The sequence below is a fragment of the Harpia harpyja genome, chromosome 3 (genome assembly GCF_026419915.1).
Source record: "Harpia harpyja isolate bHarHar1 chromosome 3, bHarHar1 primary haplotype, whole genome shotgun sequence".
Taxonomy (NCBI): Eukaryota; Metazoa; Chordata; class Aves; order Accipitriformes; family Accipitridae; genus Harpia; species Harpia harpyja.
The window spans coordinates 63,622,515-63,638,600 of record NC_068942.1 but is presented as its reverse complement, the minus strand read 5'-3'; the positions used below and the strand labels follow the sequence as shown (position 1 = coordinate 63,638,600).

General features: G+C 40.3%; 1 protein-coding gene across 9 annotated transcripts in view; it reads left to right on the top strand.

Annotated features, from left to right (window-relative positions):
• FOXN3 (forkhead box N3) overlaps positions 1-16,086 on the top strand; it is a 215,637-nt gene that overhangs the window by 139,438 nt on the left and 60,113 nt on the right. The window lies entirely within an intron of this gene.

Genomic DNA, 16,086 nt, shown 5'->3' with positions numbered 1-16,086 from the left:
TACTGCTCACCTTCCACACGCCAAAGTAATCCAGCATCTGTAGTTTAGCGGAGAATATTTTTCAACTGATTCCTTGCACATACTTAGGAATTTGCATCATTCTGTTATCTAATATATATACTGAGATTTGGTCAAACAAGTTTTAATTACGTTAAAGCATTCAGATTATTTCTTAACACTAGGAGATGGTATAAATTGTAGAGTTTGGCAGCTTTTGGCTTTAGTCTTGATGGGATAGATCTGCTACCTTTGCAGTCCTTCCTAATGGAAAGAATTAGAGTTTTTAATATTTTTTTTTGGTAAAGGAAAAAAAGAAACTGTTGTGAATGGATATGCTTGATTCGTTTTCAGTTGTTCAACAATTCTGGTTTTAAATGTGTATCTGCACATACACAGTCTTCATAATTTGAGTTCATAAAATGTAAACTACTCTGTCAAGTCTGTATGGCACAAATGTTTTACCCCTTCTTATGACGCAAGATATTCAGGAATTAAGAACAACTCTTTTGTAGTCCTTCCTACCTCAGTTGTTGCTAAAAGCCTTTTCCCAATAAAGAATAGTATGCTGTTCTCCACCTTCTTCTCATCTGCCCTCCTCTGCCTTCCCAATTGGGAAAAAACCCTAAAAGCCCAAAACATTTCAGCATATTAAAGAAATAGAGAAAAAGAGATGACTACCTTTTCAAGCAATTAACAAAGCCTAACAGACCTTTAACTGAGCTGGCATTCTGCGTTGCCATTTCAAGTGGAAAACCAAGCCAATTTGAACTCTAATATGCATGATATGACTGAGGTTGGAAGGATGAGAGAGCGTGAAGAAAAACCTCAAGAAAGTAATCTTTTAATACTTCCTGGTTTTAATTTTAAAAAGAAAATAACTCAACTAAGCCTTTTTTTTTTTCTTTCTGTCTTTCATTGTTCCCTACAATAAGCTGTTTCACATACAGGCTTTAGCAGGTTGTATGGAAATAGTGCATCCACCTCTTTGCTGCTTCTGACTGTCTTTTTCCAAAAGACCTGTGTAGAGGAATGCTAGCGGGTACGGGGAGGTGTGAGATGAGGGGGTGGAGAGGTTTGTCGAGTCCTACCTTACATGACCATCTTAAGTCTTTTTTTCCAGTGCTTATATCCAGCTTCATGCAAATAGGAGAATGAAAAATTGACTCAATTATTGGTTTCAAGTTATAGTACTACCTTTTGATTGACAAAAGTTTAGGTAACAAAGGGATTTTAAATTATTTTTACTTGATAAATGTTTTGCTGCATTTGAAAAGAATGTTCAGGGCATGTTATAGACAATAATACAGAATAGTTCTGAAATTTTAGTAAATGTGATATTCATGTGCACTTGTCACACCTCATTTCTTCTGAGTTGTTAAGGAAAATGCTCATTTTCTGGTCTGGGGAATGAAGAGAAAAAAATTCCACAATGTAAGTCGTACTTTTTTTAGCCAAGAAAGACTTGTAGAGGCTCCTGGTTTCCATTCATTTTATATCTGAACTATTTGGCAAAGTAATCTTAACCATTGTAAAGCATTTAACATATCTCTCCAGAGAAAGTGACTGAGAAACTAGTTATCTGTGTACCTCAAAATAGCAAAGGAAGAGAAAGGGAAACTAAAATTCATTGGCGCTATTCTGTGGCCTTAATGTCTTTGACATGAGCAGGATTAATTCTCTGTTCCTTTCTGGCTATCTTTGCTTGTACTTTGTTGAAGAATTTTGAACAAAATATTTATATGCCATTTTCTTTTTGCCTGTGATTTTATTAGATACAAGACAGCTACCTCAGTTTCTTCTTTGAGGATCATGGTACTGTTGTTCCTAGCAATAACTCTCTAATCAAAACAAAGAAACAATAAATTGACTTTTTGTGTTGAGTAAGTCACCTGCTCAGGTGCTTTTTGAAATGTTGAGCTCCTTCTACTGGGTAAGGATTGCTCCTTATATCCTCGTGTTCTTTGGTCTTCTCATGAAGTCCCATGCAGAGCTTAATATAGGTAGGACCTTCGCCTTACCAGACTCTGATACCTTCTCTCAAAACTTACTTGTACCTCTGTGGATATTGCTGCATTCCAGCCTTCAGGATTCCCAGATAAAACAGGTTTTTGCTCTTACTGCTTTACTTTTGCTGTTGGTTTTTGTAACTTGTTATTGTACATATGTGGTTTTGTTTCAAATCATGGCTTAATTTTTTTAAACTTGCTATATGGAGAGCCTTTGTTCCCACTGTTTTTTGTGTTCTCAGCTGTCATAACACATCAATTTTTATTTAATAAAATGTATGACAGAAAAAAGTCTTTACAGTGCAAAAGGTTTAGATGTATTCTAAACTCTTCAGGAACTTGTGCTGGGTGAGATAGGCGGGGACATAATTACATTAACTTCAAGACCTTGAAACTGTGCATTGTGTTCAGATAAGGTCAGTTTCATTGTGTCTGCTCTGGTCTTGGGTGTTAAGCTCATGTTATAGACTTGAGGATGCAGTTGCTCACAGATCAATGGTAATAATAGAACTATTTTGCTCTCAAGATACCTAACATTCTCCCTGAATAAATTAAAAATACATTTTCAAATTAACTTTTAGCAGCAGTCCTATAAATTCCAGCAGTTGAGTGCCACCTGTAAGATGTAACTGGACTGTGGAGGGTTTGGAGTTTGTTTCTTAAAGATAAAACTTTCATTTTGAGGAAAAAAAATACCGAACTTACCACTCTATTTATTTTTGTCTTATTTGCCCTCACGCTAAACTAAATGCAGCGTATTACTATGTCTTCTTTTATCGAATTTGTCCTGTCCTGAGTTGCAAGGAAGCATATGTAGAAGGTGCTTGTGAGTGTAATTACAGCTGGCACAGAAACAGAGCGCTGTGCAGTGAAAACAGTGATCTGCATCTGCTGTTGCTGCTGCAGTGGGGATTGAAATGAGTGCAAGAGCTGTGGGAGTTGCCCCAGAAGATGTGAGAGCCCCATGACTGGGCAGTGGCTGACACAAAACAATGCCTTCCCTCTGGCTTACAGCAAGTACGCGTCTGCCGGGCTTAATGCCATTCTTGGGTAAGTTTCCCGAGTTTCTAGTGAAAGCCTGGCAGAAGCAGGCCCTCGTGGTAGCAGAGTTAGTGATTAGGGAAGGAAAGTGAACCTGGGTCATCCAGTCCCTATTGCTGTTGGAGCTGAAAACGGAGGTGGCCCTCATCACTGTGACTAAGTGGTCCACCTTGGATTGCTGCTTCCAGCAGTTCCCAACCAACTGGAGGTACAATCATCTTTGCCGTGCTGTCTGCTTTCTTCTGTGAGCAAAGTCCTACACTTCCTCTTCTGATGATCAGTACAGTTTAAATCTGCTGCCTGTGGATGTTAAATCAAAGATACGAGCTCTTGCTCCACAGATCCTGCAGACCTGGACTCACACCTGTGAACAGGATTGCAGCAGTCAGTGAACTGAGTCCAGACTGCATGGCTTTCCTTTCAAGCCGTGATTCTCTTTTAATTAGGATGGAAAAAAAGATTGGCAAAAATCCCTTCCCATTCACAGAACACAGGAGGGGAGGAGTGAGGAGTCGCGTGTGGCCTCCAGTCCCTCTTGGCTGAGGGAGCCTGAGAAAGGAGGGATTGTCTTTCCCAGACCTCACAAGCTGCTTTGTTCACTCTCTACCATTGGCTGCAGGGAACAGGCATCCTCATGCTCCAGAACAGAGCAAACGATAGGATGCTAACATGGGGATGGCTTGCCCTCTTCTTTGGGAAAGCACTATATGAGACACTTTCATCTCTGACCGATGTTTCCAGCAGCCCATGTGTGATCTGCCTTGGTCCAACTGCCATAGCTGTAGCTGGCACTGCCTGTGAGGAGCTCTGGCAGGAAAGAGTTGGAAGACACTGTCTTCACAGGGTCAGGTATCACCAAAACCAGCATGAGACAGTGAGTCTGCAGTTCGTTGCAGAGCGGAGATGGAAACCCTGGGCACTGCTGCTGCATCAGTCCTTGATGCCCTCAATCTAAGATGGTGGCTTTCACGTGTTAGTGTACTGACATCTGATACCTGACCATAACATGAGATTTTAAGGAAATTGCCAAAGCACACGGATCACTTTATTCTTGGTTGAGAATGGTGATTTATTTGAGAGAGCGAGAAAATTGCATCCCTAATTCAGAAAGTTTATTTTGTATGAAATGTGGACAGCCCAGACCTGAGAAATCCTACATAAAAAGATGGGTAACCAGCTCATTTATGAACACATGCACACATTTGTACAGAGATCTTTTTCTTCTCTAGTAAGCTTGAGAATCCTTGAAATGACCAAACAGGCTGTTTAATCCATTGTCCATTGAGTAGTTGTAAGAAATGAGAGCAGATTTGGGACTTCACATTTCCAAGTGTTAGCTATTAATAGAGGTACTTGTTGAGGTAGAAGTAAGCTGGCGGGCAGGAGGCAGAAAAGGGGCAACTGTTGCTGGTTTCCCTTGAGAAGGCTAAATTAGAATCATTTGCTCTTACAAATGAAGATGTTCAGCCTGCGTTTTTATGTTAATAGTGACATGAGGATAAAAATATAACAACAGCAGGGAACGGTTTCTTTGGACAACAGGTATTGCCCATCCAAGCTACTCAGTCTTTTCTCTGGAGAGGTTTGGGAGGAGTTGTTCTCGTTACCTTCAAGATGGAAGTTGACAACAAGTTCGCAAAGAGAAGATGCCTACGTGCATGCAGCCACATGCATTTGCTCTCTAGTAATGTGAACAATTGGGATGTGTTTGTCAGCACCTACCAACAAATACCTGAGGGCCCCTGCAGGCATAGTGGGCTTCTTTCTTCTGGTGGAAATGCAGTTCACCTGCTCTTTCCACTGCACGAGCAGGACAGGTGCAAGTCCTGGGCATGTGGGGGAGAGGTGCAGCCCTTCAAGGAACGCAAGGTATCCGTACCTGCTGGTGCTAACGGGGGTGAGGAGAGGAGGAGCAGGGGAGAGCTGAAAGACAAGAGGATTCAGTAAGTCTCATGTGCATTTAACTTTCAGAATTGCATGTCTTAATACCTCAAAAGAAAACCAAACTTGGAGAGAAATGCTCTGTTTTCCTCTGCTACCTAGAGGTGCAAACAAAAACCAACATGTCAAGGTAGCATATATATCACAGATAATTTAATATTTTATAATACTTAAATGTAATGATGACCATAAGGAGAAAGGCCAAAAGAAATGCAAGACAGTCCAGACTTAGGTGCTATGATCTGTAGCTGTGATCTGTGACAGAACCTTGGGCAAGACCCTTAGGCCCAAATCCAGCTAAACATTGTTTCCTAATGTGCATTTGGATGTCTCATGATCCCCAAGAATCTAAATACTTTTTTTGCTTTCGGCTTATAATTCCTTGGTTTTCTGCTCTCTGAAATGAGGATAATAATAGTGGTTCTCACTGCCCTGAGCTGTCAGTCTACAAAATATTGGCTCTGTATCATATTCCAATGCTCCACTAATGGGAAAACCTTAAACAGGGGCAACCTAACTGTGAAAAGCAACAGTGCTGTTTGTTATCTTTTGCAGGGATGTGTGGTTTAGATTTTGGGTGGGGTTTTTTCCCATTGAAATTTCAATTAAGCTCCTTACTCTTAGAGATGCACTATAAGAAATTGGCTGTTTAACTCCATAAATGACTGTTTTGTATGGAGATCTGGGGTTTTGAGTGTCCAGATTAGTTCCCATTTGGTTGCTTTCATCAGAAGAACACCAAACTTTTTGACTTCACCATGTTTTCTCTTCAAATTTTGCTTCTCCAAGCTCCCATTCCACCCTCTTTGAAACTGTGGTGACAGTCGTGCTCTATGTTTGCTGGTGACTTGGCTTTGGTCGACCAATTTAATTAACAGCAAAGCTACTATGTCTCCTTGTTACAATAAATCACTCTTCATTCACGTGGCATTATTATTTAAATCAGCTTTTTTTTTTTCCTTCTTCCCCCCCCCCCCCCCCCCCCCAACCCCCCATGAAGGTTACCTGACAATCTCTTCAGGATTTTCTTTCCAGGAAGATGATTCGCGGGGTGCTTCCGTAGAGACCAAATATTTGAATAATTTTTTTATGATTAGCGTTCATTGCGTTTGCAGTGGTGTTATTGAAAAAGTAGAATTAAGTCAGAGGGGTTGTGCACTGTGTCTCTAAGGGAGTAATTTGAACAGCAGAGCTCTCCTTTGTTTGGGAAAGTGGGTAAAACCCTAGGGGGCTGCTGGGGTCCTGAGGGTGCTGGTAAGGGCTTGTGTTTGTGAGAGGATTTTAAAATGGCTTAACACTGTGCATTCAATAAAAACCCAGTGAGAGACAGCATTTTGCAGTGATTCATACAGAAATGGTCACTTTGGTGTGACATTTTAGCTCTGTGTTCTGTGTAGGACTTTTTTTATATAGGGTGCTATGGATTAGTTATGCAGTATGTATATAGCCTTTTTATTCCCATTTTTCTAGTTGAGTGTGTAAGACAATGGCAAAAGCTGTAATTTATTAAGTGCCTGAAGTGTGGTACTGTTAACATTGATCTTAGAGCCATTAGTAAGGAAATGTGACCACTGGCTGTTTATATTCCCTGTGACCAAAACATCTGAGCTACCTTTGGCCTCTAAAGTTGAGATGGAAGAAAGCCGAACTGCGGCAGACAGGTGTCATTAATAGTAGATCACATTGCAACGTACACAAAGATAAGTTAAATTTCTACTGTGTTTAAACTTAGTAATTTATGTTTTAGATCTGCATAGGTGTCTTTGCTGTCTTTACAGATAATTTTGCTTATTTTCTAACAGTCCTGTGTAGTGACTTTTGAAATTATTACTTCTGAGTGACTCAAGATGAAGTTTACTGGCTTTGTTTACTTTCCTTGCCAACTGGAGAGTGTGGGTGAGTGCTGCAAGGCAAGTCCTACTGCAGTGCTAACCTTGGGCAGAGAAGAGGATACATCTATGTGTACCTGCCCGTTTCACCTTCAGTGTCAACGGCTGTGTGAGCTGTGGCAGTAAAACAGCACTTCGCAATACACACCAAAGAGAGAAATAACTGCTGCTGCTGCTGCTGCTGCAAGTCCCCGCAGTGCTGGCCTGGCTGCCTCAATAACTAGTGTAAGTGTAGGAAAGAACAGGGATGCTAACCAAAGCATGAAGGAGGTGAGGAGTTGGATGGTCCTTAACCAGAGTTCAGTGCTGAGGTAATCTACAGTTAGTGTTGCTCCAAGGATGCTGCTAAATGGCTTCAGATACATTCTTAGCTTCTTTTCAGTTTGGTCCTGCAGGTGATGTGACTGTGACTTTGCGATTTGAACACTGGCATCTACTTCCTTTAAATTGCCATTAGCTGATCTCAGCTTTTTTAGGAAAAGTATTTTCTGTGACTGGCCCTTCTGTAGGCATTGGCACAGGTGTCCAGAGACATGTCCCCCCCCACCCCCAAACACAGCTGTGGGACTTACAAATGGAAAACCGTGCCACCCTTGGGTTTCAGTTCAGTGAAGGAAGATGTACACTAGATACAGCAAGAGAAATGGCAAGTTCCTGTTCAGTGGCTTTCTCCTTTACCAGGACTGCCATAAATCCAGGATTCCATCAATGTTTTCCTTTCCCCAGCAGGAGCTATAATCTGCTCAGAGCATGGGGGTTGTTTGCCAGTGCCCAGGGTTTCTGCATGCCTGGTGGCATAGTGAGAGCATCTGCTAAGGCACTGTCATGTAGCTGGGAAGTCCTGGGCATGATCACTGCAGATACAGAGACAAGTCTGACAGCAGTTGGTGTCAAACCTTTTCTGTAGGTGGAATTTGGGGCCAGGCCACCTCTGGCTGGGCTGGGGCTTGGAGTAGGAAATTTCAGTGGCCTATGACAGGGATGTAGCGTACCACCAGTTAGATCCCATTTTACAACAGCAGTTCTCTGAACAAGTCACAGTTAGAAACTAGCAGTAAAATTTGTATGGCAACTCGGAAAATGGTGGAGTGTGTAAAGATTTATTTTCTGTAACTGTGAGATTATTGTGATTATTGCCATCAAAATCTCTGGGCTGATGAGCTGGAGCATATGCTCCATGCTGAGAGCCTGTGAATGTTTGGCTTTCCTAAGATGTGAAGGTGGCTGATATTAGAAGTAATCTTAGCTTTCATAATTCTAGATTCTGTTTGAGAGCACAGCTACGAGACAGGCGTAAGCCTGTGCTTTACATGGAGATTACTTAAATAATAATATTGCAGTTGTGTTGCTATGAGCAGTTTTGGTGATGTGCAGATTTCTATGAGAAAGGGAAAGCTGTTGTCAAGTTGGGCTTTCCTTGCCTACATGTCAGGTTTCTTGAGACAGACCTATATTGAGAGAATTAAAACAGAAGCTCTGGGAATTTTTAAGATGCTCTCTTACTATGACCTGCTTGTGTGATGGGCAGTTACATGTTTTTGGATCCCTGGGGAAGCCAAGGCTTCATAACTAGTAAACAGAAGAACATTAGGGGAAAAACAGTGGTGATGAAGTCCAAGTGCTGTTCATGTCTTGTGGTTTTTTGTATGCTGTCTGTGTTGTTGTTGTTCATGGTTGACATTGGCAATAATTTTTCCTCTCTAACATGCTAAGAATTTCTCCCTGCTGGTCAGAGCAGATCTGTGTGCTGCTGGTTAAAGATTGGTAAGTTCTTGGTTATATAAAAGGCATTTCTTAAACATCTAGAAGAAATGGCAAATTAATGGAAATGACATACTACTAAGAGAGCTTAATTTTATTTGAACAGTTGAGAAAAGTAGAGGCTATCTTAAATGGGAAGGGTGGTCAGTGGCTTGCACATTTCACTGCTGTGCGTTATTTAAGCTAAATGTGAAAAAAATCTGTTGGTTTCAGATATTGGAATAAATCTTACCACTAGAAACTCTTCAGTGGTACACTTGAGGGTATGCAGAGCTCTGGGATGGCCAAGTTGGTTCTTAAAACTGTGAATGCACCACTTTATTTTCCTGCAATTTATAACAGACCCAAAACTGAACTGGGACTTCAAGAGGGAAGGAGGCAGAATTTTTTTTCTTTATCAGTAGAAACACAGATGTTCAGAAACCACCAAACCAAAGCTAGGGAGCCTTTTGGGATAAGTATTGTTTTACACTACTGGTTTCAAGCCACTTGAAATACACCTGCCAAGGCAGTAGGCTGTGAACATGAACCTACTGTATACAGCACTTCTTGCTCGCATCCCTCCCCCTTTGTAAAGGAAAGATAAGTTGCATCTGGATCCTGAAGGATGAACTTTTAAAAAACAGTCCTCTCTAATCAGCAGAATGGGATAAACTCTCATTTTCTTAAAAAGGTGACCTTTGAGAAGAGTCTGTAAGACTTTTAGGCTGGTAAAAGAATTTATCCTCTCTTTAATGCATTTAATACCAATCACAAATTAGCAAAGAAAACATGTCTTTTCTTTAAATTATCTCAGGACAACCTCTGTCAATTTGGAAATACCATTATAGGATCCTTGGCTTCATGTTATAAGTTATTTCTCTTAGTTTCCTTTCTCTTTATAGGTCAGAGTCTCACAGTGCTTGCAATTGCATACAATAAAGGTAGTAAATTCTCTTTCCCTCTTGACAGTACTTATTTCTATATCTAGCCCATCATACTGCTCTCTAGTGCACAATAAGGTGAAGGATAAGGTGAAATTGAAATTAAAATTGTTCATACAGTGATGGGAAATTCCAGTCCTGATTTTTACATATATGCCCAATTTGAATGAAAATACTAAGAACACTTCCTGCGTATCTTTCATTTTCATATTTCTACAGTATATCCATGCTTTGCAGCTTTTAAACATTATTTATTTTTTATGAATATGTACATTGTTTTTCTTTCTAATAAAATAGGATATGCTGCTGTGTGAAACACATGTTGAGTTTCAGCACTCAGTTTCTGATACTAATTTATTAAGTTGTTTCCTCCCGAGAAATAAGAACAATAAGTTGTTTCTCCTGGAGATGAAAAAATAAAATGGCTAAGGCCAGACCACCTGATCAGCTGTGTGTGTACAAATATGTCTGTGCCTGTGTGTATATTTAAATAAATGCATTTAAATATAAATATGTGTGGTTATCTAATACACTGAACATGTATGAAGAAATACACAGTTACGTAGAAAAGTATCACTTCTTGTGCTAGAGATCTGGTGCATCTGCCCTGTTCTTATATATACAAATAACTAACTAATAACCCTGTTCTGAAGTTGTTCCCTTAATGATTTTTTTCCTCCCCTCTCCCCTTCAAGCAGTTCCAGTTTTGATCACTGCAGTTGAAATTGCTAATGCTTAAGGCAATTTGGAGTTAAAAAAATTAGGTGTCTTGTAAAGTTGTCTGGGTTTTTTTGAAAAAATAAATTAGTTTAATTAGTGTAAGCACTACCATGAGTTTGTGTTGACTTTTTCCCCTGGATGTTATTATGTCAGTAGCAACTTACTCTATTACCAAACAAAGACAGGTTTCTATATTTGTCTTAGGTAGAAGACAGTGTATTTGCTCTATGATGTCTGGAGAGGTCAAGGTATACTTCTGGATCTGTCTCTTGCAAATTTTGCTATAGTGGCTGGTGAGAGAGGAGGGAATTTTTTTGGTTTTAATAATATCACAACTTGCCTTGGTCACACTGATAAACTGTAAGAATAACTAGGTCTACATTTTCAAACTTGTAGAAATGAGTTAGTGGCTTAGAAGCATAAAATAACAAATGCTGGCCAAGATGCATGATCAATTCAGAAATTAGAGACATTTATTTATCTATCTATCTATTTATTTATTTATTTATTTGGGTTGTAGTCAGTCTCTGAGGTTTTCTATTTGGTTTTGCTTTTTTGCTTTTCTAGATAGTTCCTTTTTATTGTGCCTGCAACTTAGCTGCTTCTTTAAATGGGTTACAGTATCTTGCACAAATACAGCTGTGTCTACCCTTCCTGTGCCAATGAAGCCAGTGTAGTATTTGTAAGAAGATGAAGCCTGAAACATTTGAACTGGTATCTGAGTAGGGGCTTGACAATGACCAGTACAGAATACAGCACTGACACTTGTTTTTAGTGCTTTGGACAGTATTAATCACTGACAAGGCAACCTGGTGTATAACATGAGTGCTCAAGAGTGCAGTTTCGTACAGAGAAGCAAGAGAAACAGCTTGGTACAGTCTGCTCAAATTGATACTCAAAATACCCAGCAAACCCTTAATTTCCCCATACCATCTGTTGAACAGCTTAATGCTTGGAGGCAGAAATGAGACAGGGCAGAACTGGATGGGGACAGAACCTAGCGAGCACCCGGTACTGCAAGGTCACAACTCCCTGGCTTTTGTCTTCAGTCATGATGGGGTTAGTAGAGCTCCAGTTACTTCTGAAGAACAGGATCCAAATTTACTGGAAGATTTCTGAAATGAATCCTTCTGAAATTTTGTTGCTAGGATCAGCAGTTACTCTCTTGCCAGACTTGCAGATGCATATAGGTTGGTGGTGTCATGATTTATATTGTAAACATTTCATGATTTGACTGCTATCTTTAGAGATGCCCCCTCTGTCTACATGTAGATGGTTTTTTTGAAGAGTGACACACATTAAGCTCTTCCAGGTAGCCCTTAGTCTCCACTCTTGGGAGGACAGTGAGCAAAGATTATAAAACAAACATTGCTGAGTTTTTTTATTGATATTTTGCTTTCTCTGTGATTAACTGCAACAACAAATCTTAAATATTTATTTTGCAAGAGGAGGAAAATTAGTGAGATTTGCATATAACTAAAGGCATCTCGGGTTTTTTAGTTTATCTGAACAAGTAGAGATGCTGTGGCAGTACTTTGAGCAGGATAATAATCTTTTCCACTGAAGATTAGTTTAAAATAATACTAAGGAAAAAATGTACCTTAGAACAGGTCTGTTATGTGAAAACAGATCCTAATGTATACAGTTCCTCTAAATGTTTTATTCAGCTGGTAAACCTGTTCCATAAGCTGAAATTCTTTTCCAGATAATATCCTAGGGGAGCGTGCTCTGTAAGCCTGACAGGAGGAGGGACAGCTTTATAGACCTGAGACAATACGCGAAGAATCTTAAAACTGCTTCTTGGAAAAGCCTGTAACCTGCAATTTGGGGCACACCCAAGTTTTGCAGTGGCTGGCCAAGGGTCCTGAGAGAGGAGAGGAGCTGCGAGCTTCAGCAGTTCATTCTGCCTGTCTGCTGCCTTGGAAGACTCTGGTTTGAAAATGACTAGCTGTGGTTTCATTTTGAACTCTTAACTCATGTGGGCAACCGTGTCTGTAAATGTGTAACCCCTCTGCCATCCTTTGCACATATTTTAGGTTATTTTACAAATACTACTTCACAAATAATTTGATGAAAATTGGAATATTCTTATCAAAGGACATGAATTGCATGAACCACTGTGTGGTAACTGTAATTAGCATCATGAGCCTCCACGTGTATGTCTGTGCTAGTTAAAATAGCCACCTGCACTGCTGTTTGGGACTGCCTGTTGTGTTCAAGTATAGGACCCAACACACTTGAGGCACTGTCTTACTACAGGTATCTTTTTCAACACCTCAGCTTTCCTGGATTCTTCATTTAGGTTGTTTCTTCAGTATTCATTAACCTAAAATTGGGAAGCGAAATGCTGTTGAATTTACATAGGAAGCCAACAAGCTGAAGCCTGTTAGAAGTCCTTCCCTGCAGGCGTGACATTTGGTCATTCAGAAGCAAAAAAAGCCTGTGTGATAAGTAGCTCCAGGTACGCAAACTGCATGCAAAATAAGAAACGAGGGTTTCCCGTTGTCCTCACTGGTTGAAAGGCGGTGGTTGCCTTTGGCCAGGAGACTGGCTGCTTAAGGTTACGCGGCAGGGAGCTGCAGTCAGCCCTCCTTGGGGAAGGTGGTGATCCTCAGCTGGCTGGTGCCAGGAGGCCCCTGCAAAGGGCAGAGCTAGGTGGCTTCTGTAAAAGGAAACAGCCTCTCAGTTTGACCCCACAGTTTGTGTGAGCAGCTACTGTTTTGAAAAGAGGCAATTGGAAAAGCAACATTGAAACCCATGAAAGGAGAAACCAGGTGATGAGGACTAATTGGGGTAGACTATACTTAGTATTAAAGATGTCTTGAGAAACACCCCATTGCATCCTACTCACCTGTCTGAGAATTTGGGTATACATTTTTCACTGCTTGGATTCTGTGAGCTGGCAAGGAACAGTTTTACATTGAGTGCTAAGTTTCCTAAATGACTCATGATTTAGCCAGTTCTCATGAGTTCAGGACAAATGCTGAAGTTTGGGAAGATTTTTACATGCTGTTCTTGTTACACCAACACAAAGATTCGTCCCAGCTTTCGCTGCACTGCTTTGTGGTAGTGGTTTCACAAGTCGTATTTCTTCTATGCTTGCTGAACCCCGTCAGGCTGCTGTTCTGCCTTAATGTATTCTACTGACAAAGCTGACTGTCAGTTACGTTAATTAGCTATTGGTAGTGATTTGTCTACTACAAGTAAAGTATAGGCTGGGAAAAAAAAAAAAAGCTTATGTCTTTCCATGCAAGTTTAATTCAACTCTCCTGTTACGTGTACTTAGGATACAGATCCTGTTATTATGTAATTGCTTAATCTTTTTTTTTCCATTAGTCTCCTGCTTTATTCAGTGCATTAACTGTGGAAACTGAGATTTGGGGGGCTACTGCAAATCTACCAAAACATAGCATTTCTTAGTTTTTAAGTGCTTCACCTTTTGGTGGGTGGAGTTGGGTTTGGGGTTTTTTGGTTCTGCCACCTTCATGACTTTCACTTAGGTCAGTTATTTGTATATGTAAGAAAATCTGGACTACCGGTTCTGCCATGCTTTTGCATGCTGCATGCCAATTCTGTATAAGATGGAATGAGTTTGTTTATTGTATTATCTGAGGTGCTGGAAGGATAATAAAAAAGGAACTCCTGAGCACCCATTCTAAAAGTTTGAATCTACTCAGGTAGAGACTGAGGTATCCATTTAACTAAAAAGATTATTCTGTTACTTAGTTGTTTAGTTGGGGGTTTGTTCCCCTTGCCTCTGCCCATTACACGTGCTGGTGTCATTATTTATTATTTCCTTCACTGAATTGAATCTCTGGGTCAGTTTCTGTTACCAAAGAAAAGTATTTGCATTTTTTAGGACTTCATAATCTGGTCACTCTAATAGAAGTAGTTTATGATACCTAGGTTTATTCAGGCAGTACTTTTCTGTAGGTGGCATGGCACTTTGCAGAAGATCAAAATGACAGACCTTTGCCCTGCAGTATCCAGCATCTAAATGGAACATGTCTAAATAGGACCCCTTAGATATTTTTTTTTTTTTGTCCTCAAAAATTATGAAATGTTTTCAAGAATGATAAATTACTTGGAAAACTCTGAGCGGTTGCCACATACAGCACTTCTCATCTTCAAAATACTTTAAAGCATAATCTAATTAAATCACACAGCACCCTTTTTAGTTGGTTTGGGTGAGCACCAGTACCCCTGGCTTAAATGGAGAGTTTGAGCAACTTCTTCAGGGCAAGCCTGTGCCCATTGGGTGTGGCAGGAGCCACAGGATCCCTGATCCCTCCTTGATTCCTCCACACTTTTAAAAAATCCACCTTGAAAGAGGTTCCCATCATAGTCTAGGAGCGTGCCCCAGAATTGTTAAGTATCTGCCTGTATGTTTTGGACATGGAGTTTTGAAGGACTGAATGAATAATTGCATGGTCTCTCAGTTTGGTAGGAAATTTGCCATAGGTTTTCTTTGTTGATGGTGGACATATACTGCAAGATAGCTTCACAAAAGACCAGGAATAGGCAGGTGGTAAAGGGGATGAAAGACCACCTGCGCTTGTTCAAGTGAGGAAGTGCACATCGTGACCAAGGAGTGGGGAAAGGAACCGGGCAATAACAGATTATCTGTGTGAAGTGGTTGTAAATCCCATTAGTACTTCCATGACCAGAAAGTATCTTTTTATCTCCAATAATCTGTATGACTCTTCACTGCAGGCATGGCTGCTGTGTAAGATCTGGGCTAGCTTCCATGTGACAAACCCCAGTGACATCTTCTGTTGTGGGTTCCTGAACTTTTGCATGTGAAGTCTCTGAAATTTCAGTCAGGAGACTAAGGATTTCTCAGGTGTTGTTGCTCGAGTGTCTCTACTGGCAGCTGGGGTTGCGCATACCTGTGCAGCTCACTCTGTCCGTACAGCTGTTGGAGCAGTCATATAAGCAATTATAAGGTCTGTCATTTCCTGCAGTATTTTCTCTATTTAAAGTACTTGAATTGCAGAGCACTCAAATTAAGCAGTTCATGCACTTTGGAATTGAAGAGACTGCCTTGGAGAAACTCTCCAACTGCAGCTGAATTAATGCTAACCAGGGCCTGACGATTGCTAGAAATACGAGCGGATGAGGGGCTGAGAAACCTGGCAGAGTTTCAGAATGCAAGGGTGGGGTGGCTGGGGAGCATTATCTTATCTAAATGGTAATTTCTATTCTGTACGTTAATTAAAACACATAGTGTACAAACTAGCATTTAGGAAATCTCTCCGAGGATCTTTCCCTAAGGGGATGTTTTGGAAGTAAATTGCAAGTTCTACATGCTTGCTCAGTGCAGCCTCTATGAACTGTACTGAAGCAAACAGTCCAAATTATATGCCCTCTTTAAGCAACGGGGGTTTATGTATGTTGATAGTTTTGGGGGAACTGTTTTTATTTTGTTCTTAATAATGTATTTTGGGTATCCTCCTTCTGTCAGGGAAGGAACAAAACCATCTTTGTCAAATCAGTAGAGATTAGCAGTGTGAGATGGAGGACTCTGCTTCAAGAATACAGAAAAGAGTCATCAGTTTTAAAAGAAATTTTTTGATAGCAGATAAGAAGTTTTACTTATTTCTTAATGATTCTTCTTCGTGAAGACTACTTGAACAAACTTAACCAGGAACCAGTTTATATGTGTTAAACCTGTTATAGGTGGGACTGATCGTATATTTATTGTAAGTGTAGAAACAAGGTTCCCATTTAGTAATCAAAAAATGTTTACATGGGAGGCATGTTTTTTGTTATCTTGTCAATCTTGCTTTCTTTGCTGTCTTACTG